Here is a 7,801-nt window from a genome sequence, read left to right as displayed (position 1 = left end):
ACTACAGGCTTTGCAGATTTGAATTTCTGCCTGTAATTGGATGAGGTGGATCAGATAGTGATCAGAGAGTCCCAGAGCTGCATGGGGAACAGAGTGGTGGACATCCTTTATTGCTGTGTAACAATGGTCAAGAATGTTTACATCCCTGATGGGACACGTGATGTGCTGTTTGTATTTACAGAGTTCATGATTCAGATTTGCTATTAAAATCCCATAAATGATTAACAGGGAGTCTGGATACTTTCTCTCCACATCTGTGATCTGGTCAGTCAGCTGCTGTTGCACCTCTGTTATGCATGCCTATGGTGGAATATACACGCTGACCAGTACAAATGAGGAGAACTCCTGGAGTGAATAGAACGGGCGACAGTTTATGAAAAACGTTTCTAGCTGTACATATTACTGCACTTTGCATAGAAATAATACTGCGCGTGGGGCATTTGAATGTCTCTAGTTTTTTAATCATGGGACTTTCTTGGGGTTTCTTGTCCATAGCTTGGCTTCACATAAGCATCTTCTAATTGTTACAGTACTCACAGGTAACTTTAGACCTTCTTTGATCACCCTGGAGCTGAACATTGGCTGAGTCTTTGCCATTCTGGCGATTTTGTGATTGATTTGAATGGTGGTTTTCTGTTTTCTTCCACGTCTTGCTGGTTTTGGTTGCCATTTTAAAGCATTTGAGACCATTTTACCTGAGCAGTCTATCATTTTCTGTACTTCTTTATATGTTTTCCCTTCTCCAATCAACTTTTTAATCAAAGTATGCTGTTCTTCTGAACAGTGTCTGGAACAACCCATTTTACTCACATCCTTAAATATGGGCCACCTGCAAGGGTATAATAAGGGTCACAGAAAGAAAAATGCAGACTGCTATTTTTTGAACAGCCTAATATTCCTTTTCTTCACTTTCTGTAAAGTAATAACAATTTGATAAATTTTCTTCAAATTTTGACTTGGAATAGAATGTACAGTGTTCCCAATGTATTTGCACGTATGGAAATAAAAGGTATTTTGAGCTTTACTCAATTTTTAAAAACACACTGTCATTATTTTGAACAGTGTCCATATGTGTACTTATTATACTGGATTTTATGTATACATGTTGTTGTTTTTTTGTTGCTAGTGCAGTGATAGTATTTTGTTATTCTGTTACACTGTGATATTTTAGTTCATGTGTGTTCTCAAAAAACATATCGTGCACCTGGAAAGTATTAACAGCGCTTCACTTATTCCACTCTTTATGATACAGCCTTATTCCAAAATAGAGTAAACTCATTTTCCCCTCAAAATTCTACTCATAACACCCCATAATGACACCATGAAAAAAGTTTTTTTTTTTTTTCAAATTTCTTAAAAAAAAAAAAAATCACAAGTATTCACACCCTTTGCTCAGAACTTTGTTGATGCACTTTTGGCATCAATTACAGTATCAAGTCTTCTTGAATGTGATGCCACAAGCTTGGTGCACCTGTCTTTTGGCGGTTTTGTCCATTCCTCTTTGCAGCACCTCTCAAAATCCATCAGGATGGATGGGCAGCGTCGGTGCACAGCCATTTTCAGATCTCTCCAGAGATGTTCAATCTGATTCAGGTCTGGGCTCTGGCTGGGATACTTGAGGACATACATAGAGTTGTTCTGAAGCCGCTCCTTTGATATCTTGGCTGTATGATTAGGGTCATTGTCTTGCTGAATGATGAACCATCATCCCAGTCTGAGGTCAAGAGCTTCACTGTAGGGATGGTGCCTGGTTTGCTGCAAACATACCACCCAGCACTCACGCCAAAGAATTACATTTTTGTCTCATCAGAGCAGAGAATTTTGTTTCTCACAGTCTGAGTCCTTCAGGTGCCTTTTAACAAACTCCAGGTGGGCTGCCATGTGCCTTTTACTAAGGAGTGGCTTCTGTCTGGCCACTCTACCATACAGGCCTGATTGGTGGATTGTTGCAGAGATGGTTGTCCTTCTGGAAGGTTCTCCTCTCTCCACAGAGGAATGCTGGAGCTCTGACAGAGTGACCATCGGGTTTTTGGTCACCTCCCTGACTGAGGCCCTTCTCCCCCGAAGCCTCAGTTTAGACGGGCGGCCAGGTCTAGGAAGAGTCCTTGTGGATCTGGACTTGGTTTGTGCTCTGACATGCACTGTCAACTGTGGGACCTCATATGTAGACAGGTGTGTGTCTTTCCAAATCATGTCCAATCAACTGAGCAATGTACTGTAGTACCACCAGCTAAAAGGCCTTGGCAACTATGTTGACATTTTTGCAGCTAGAGATGAGGACTGTCTGCAAACTGAGGTGGTCCAACGTGTCAATGAGACTGGGTGAGCTCAGTTTATCTGGCCCCGGCCCCATCACTTGGTTTCCTTTTCCACTGAACCAATGTGGAAGATTTCCATGAAGCTTTAATCACTTAAAAGGTGAAAGGATTTTGCATCAACTTTACATTCTGTTTACATTGCTGGTGCCTCCAGTATGGCTAACATTCAGCTTTGCCACTTGAGAGTCTATCTATAGCTCCAAATAAACTGGAAAATGCAACACCTTTGTTTTACTTCCATTTTTCATACTATGAATTAAAAGACCTTTTTCAAATCTGTGTTAGTGAGCACCTCACTTTTGCAGAGAATCCATCCACCTGGTTGGTGTGTCATATCAAAATGCTGATTAAACAGCATGATTATTGCAGAAATAAAAAAAAACATATTCTGTAATTACAATATGCATGTACATGATTGTAATTTTTATTTATTTTATCTAAGAATTTGTTTAGGCAGTAAGGTCCTGTTGTCCTCTTTGCTTAGTGGCTGATGTCAGCATTTCTAAAAAAGAACCATATTTGGTTATAATTCATCTCATTTCACTTTACAAACCCATAGGACGATACACTTTTTAATGCTTTTCAAATCCATTTGAAATCAGAAAAGTGGCAGGATAAAACCAAACTAGACAGCTGAGATAATCCTTTAAGAGGAAGCAGGCCACGGCATGAATACAAAGCATCCACCTCTGTTCCACGATTTTAATACTTACCTCCCGTAGTCTGCCTCACCTCTCCTTGCAGTCACCCACCATCCCCTCCACCCACACTTTCTCCTTGTTTGACACTCTCTGTCATACACTCTTGGCACCTGCTCCCGAAACCCCCTCCCGCTTGCCTTCCCACCTTGTCCCACCCATTACATCTCCATATATTCTTTCCCTTGCTTTCTGTCTGTCATTCCTCGTCTTTTACTTTGTCTGCGTGCTGCGTTTTTGTCTCATCTCCTACCATGTGTGGCACTCGATAGGGCAGCTGACATTTACGTCCTTGTGTGAAACCCATTGTGCTGTTGGCTGGGGTTTGACTGGAGCACTCAGTGTGGGGACCCCATGCACCTGCTAGGTGTCTTTTCTCCCAACGTGAGGCGGTTCTGTGTCTGAAAAGTTCTCTGTGGTAACTTTGCTGAGTCCTGTCAGTGTTTGCAGTCATTTATATATTATTCAGTTCATATTCAGTTTCTATGTATTTTTACACGACTAAAACAAATCAGGTCAATAAATTCAACAAAATTGTCTGATTTTCGAAGCTTTAAACTGGTTCAAGGAGTGGAATGGAAAGTTTAGATTTTTTTTTATAATGGTAACTGGTTAATAATGTAATTTGTTTTCTTTTATTACAAATGAAAATATTTTTGACTTACAGTAACTTGGTGCTGAGTTCACTTCCTTAGAGCATCATACACATCTTTGAATGTCTGAGAGAAATTTACCAGCAGCAGGTGCATAAGATAAAATGTGGTGTGATCTTGCTGTTTCTAAATTAAGGAGGTAAATATTGTGCTGTGTAAGTTCTAAATGTTAGTCTAAGACATCAACTTCATCAATGTTTGATTGACAGGCTGATATGTAAAGCAAAATAATGTTGAAATAGTTTGCTCCAGTGAGGCTAAATAATGTGCCGAGCATAGACTAGCTTCCTAAGTGCAGCATTAGCGACAGACTATAGAGTAAAAAGTAACCAATATCAATGGACATTTTTATAACGTCCAAAAGATACATGTTGTCACACAACCTTACATAGAACAATATTAACCTGCACTTTTCATGATTCTTATCACTGTGAGGCAACAGTGCTCACCATTAAGCCACCATGTTTGCCTGTCAGTAAATATAATCCAATATAATATATATTATTCTAAATTGTTATTCTGTGTAATGGGTACTTTTACTTTTTATACTTTAAGTATATTTTGATACTAATTCTTTTGTGGTTTTATTTTAACAATGTCAATGCAGGACTTTTACTTTGTTGCTTTGTCAGTCCGCTGCTAAACAATCCTGTCCAGTAGGTGGAGTTACAGTAAGAAGATGATGATGATGCCAACATCATGCTATCCATCCATCCATCCATTTTCTTCCGCTTTATCTGGAGTCGGGTTGCGGGGGCAGCAGCTCAAGCAAAGCCGCCCAGACCTCCCGATCCACACACACCTCCCCCAGCTCCTCCGGGGGAACCCCAAGGTGTTCCCAAGCCAGCCGAGAGATGTAATCTTTCCATCGTGTCCTGGGTCTTCCCCGGGGCCTCCTCCCAATGGGACGTGCCCGGAACACCTCTCCAGCGAGGCGTCCAGGGGGCATCCGGAAAAGATGCCCGAGCCACCTCAACTGACTCCTTTCGACGTGGAGGAGCAGCGGTTCGACTCCGAGCTCCTCCCGAGCTCCTCACCCTATCTCTAAGGGAGCGCCCAGCCACCATGCGGAGGAAATTAATCTCGGCCTCTTGTACCCGCGATCTCGTTCTTTCGGTCATGAGCCAAATCTCATGACCATAGGTGAGGATTGGAACATAGCTCGATCGGTAAATCGAAAGCTTTGACCCTCTACTCAGCTCTCTCTTCACCACGACGGTCCGATACAGCGACCTCATCACTGCAGACGCTGCACCGATCCGTCTATCGATCTCACGCTCCATCCGTCCCTCACTCGTGAACAAGACCCAGAGATACTTAAACTCCTCCACTTGAGGCAAGGACACTCCACCAACCTGAAGAGGGCAAAGCACCTTTTTCCGGTCGAGAACCATGGCCTCGGATTTGGAGGTGCTGATTTTCATCCCGGACGCCTTACACCCGGCTACAAACCGCCCCAGTGCACGCTGAAGGTCCTGATTTGATGAAGCCAACAGAACCACATCGTCCGCAAACAGCAGAGACGAGATTCTGTGTTTCCCAAACCAGACCCCCTCTACACCCTGGCTGCGCCTAGAAATTCTGTCCATAAAAATAATGAACAGAACCGGTGACAAAGGGCAGCCCTGGCGGAGGCCAACGTGCACTGGAAACAGGTTTGACTTACTACCGGCAATGCGAACCAAGCTCCTGCTGCGGTTGTACAGGGACCGGATAGCCCTTAGCAAAGGACCCCGGACCCCATACTCCCGGAGCACTCCCCACAGGGTGCCCCGAGGAACACGGTCAAACGCCTTCTCCAGATCCGCAAAACACATGTGTACTGGTTGGGCGAACTCCCATGAACCCTTGAGTACCCGATGGAGCGTGTAGAGCTGGTCCAGTGTGCTGCGACCAGGACGAAAACCACACTGCTCCTCCTGAATCCGAGGTTCGACCATCGGCCGAATTCTCCTCTCCAGTACTCTGGAATAGACCTTACCGGGGAGGCTGAGGAGTGTGATCCCCCTATAGTTGGAACACACCCTCCGGTCCCCCTTCTTAAACAGAGGGACCACCACCCCGGTCTGCCAATCCAGAGGCACTGTCCCCGATCGCCACGCGATGTTGCAGAGGCGTGTCAGCCAAGACAGTCCCACAACATCCATCCACCCCAGGAGCCTTGCCACCGAGGAGCTTTCTAACCACCTCTGTGACTTCTGCCTGGGTATGGATGAGTCCACCTCTGGGTCCCCAGTCTCTGCTTCCTCTTTGGAAGACATGATGATGGGATTGAGGAGATCCTCGAAGTACTCCTTCCACCATCCAACAACATCCCCAGTCAGGGTCAACAGCTCCCCACCCGCACCGTAAACAGTGCCGGTGGAGAGCTGCTTCTGCCTCCTGAGGCGTCGGACGGTTTGCCAGAATCTCTTCGAGGCCGACCGATAGTCCTCCTCCATTAGCCTCCCCGAACTCCTCCCAGACCCGGGTTTTTGCCTCTGCGACCGCACGGGCTGCGGCATGCTTAGCCTGCCGGTACCTGTCAGCTGCCTCTGGGGTCCCACCTACCAACAAAGATAAGTAGGACTCCTTCTTCAGCTTGACGGCATCCCTTACTTCCGGTGTCCACCACTGGGTTCGGGGATTGCCGCCGCGACAGACACCAGAGACCTTGCGACCACAGCTACGAGCGGCCGCATCAACAATGGAGGTGGAGAACATGGTCCATTCGGACTCCATGTCTCCAACCTCCCCCGGGATCTGGGAGAAGCTATCCTGGAGGTGGGAGTTGAAGACCTCCCTGACAGAGGGTTCCTCCAGTCGTTCCCAGCAGACCCTCACGATACGTTTTGGCCTGCCAGGTGTGAGCAGCTTCCTCCCCTCCCAGCGGATCCAACTCACCACCAGGTGGTGATCGGTCGACAGCTCTGCCCCTCTCTTTACTCAAGTGTCCGAAGGTCAGATGATACGACTACAAAGTCGATCATCGACCTCCGGCTCAGGGTGTCCTGGTGCCACGTGCACTTATGGACACCCTTGTGCTCGAACATGGTGTTCGTGATGGACAAACTGTGACTAGCACAGAAGTCCAACAACTGAACACCACTCAGGTTCAGATCGGGGAGGCCGTGCTTCCAGATCACCCCCCTCCAGGTTGCACTGTCACCGCCCAGGAGAACAATTGAGTCCCCAGTCGGAGCGCTATCTAGTACCCCTCCCAGGGACTCCAGGAAGGTCGGGTACTCTGCACTGCCGCTCGGCGCGTAGGCCGAGACAACAGTGAGAGACCTGTCCCTGACCCGAAGGCGTAGGGACGCGACCCTCTCGTTCACCGGAGTGAACTCCAACACATGGCGACTGAGCTGGGGAGCAATAAGCAATGCAACCCCAGCTCTCCGCCTCTCCCCGTGGGCAATGCCAGAAAAATGAAGCGTCCAGCCCCTCTCCAGGAGTTGGGTATCATTACATTAGCATGATGTTGGGTACCAACATCATGCTAATGATAACTTCTGCGGTAACATTAACTGCTTGCTGTCATAATTAGAACAAAGTCTGGACTCATGGACAACTGCAGTGGATGTTGTGATGTTTGTTCACATTGGTTTAAACATTATTCTCACAATGCTAAAGACATATCAAACAGGAGAGGCTCAAACTGGCTGAACTCCCTGTCAGGCCATCTGTTGCATAGACAAACGAGTCAACCATAACCAAAAAAATAAATGACCGCAGCCATATCCATTCCCAAGAAAATTGAATAGGTTCAGCCTCAAAACCGGACAGCTGGAAATATCTTGAAATCTTTTATCTCTGTGTTTTATGTAGGAGGATTAGTAAGAATGACCAGACTAAAAGTTTGGAACTACTCTTTTTATGGTGTCCACTTCACAGAAAAGTGCACCAGCTCTTCACCCTCACACGCATATTAGTGAGGGCTTGGGAGAATGCCCAATCAGTCATGTGATTTGTGGACTTGGAAACAGTGTATGGCTGCGTACCCTGAGGTATCCTGTGGGAGGTGCTGCAGGAGTAAAGGGCACCAAGACTGCTGCAACATGCAGTCCAGTCTATACGATCAAATTAGCATTGCATCTGTTCTCAGTGTGCGCTGGACTTCACCACGGCTACTTTATCAGGTCACCAATCCTGT

The 7,801-nt window shown here is 46.3% G+C and overlaps 1 long non-coding RNA gene across 1 annotated transcript; it reads right to left on the bottom strand.

The window, feature by feature from the left end:
* Positions 1-653: 653 nt before the first annotated feature.
* LOC117502389 lies at positions 654-7,570 on the bottom strand. The gene is made up of 2 exons (XR_004558284.1): positions 7,536-7,570; positions 654-813 (listed from the first exon to the last, which is right to left on the bottom strand). It is a non-coding gene; the product is annotated as an uncharacterized LOC117502389 (long non-coding RNA).
* Between the last annotated feature and the right edge of the window lie 231 nt (positions 7,571-7,801).

Source organism: Thalassophryne amazonica, chromosome 2 (genome assembly GCF_902500255.1).
Source record: "Thalassophryne amazonica chromosome 2, fThaAma1.1, whole genome shotgun sequence".
In the NCBI taxonomy this organism is placed as follows: domain Eukaryota; kingdom Metazoa; phylum Chordata; class Actinopteri; order Batrachoidiformes; family Batrachoididae; genus Thalassophryne; species Thalassophryne amazonica.
Note: the sequence above shows the minus strand (reverse complement) of the source record. Positions and strands in the feature narration are given on the sequence as shown.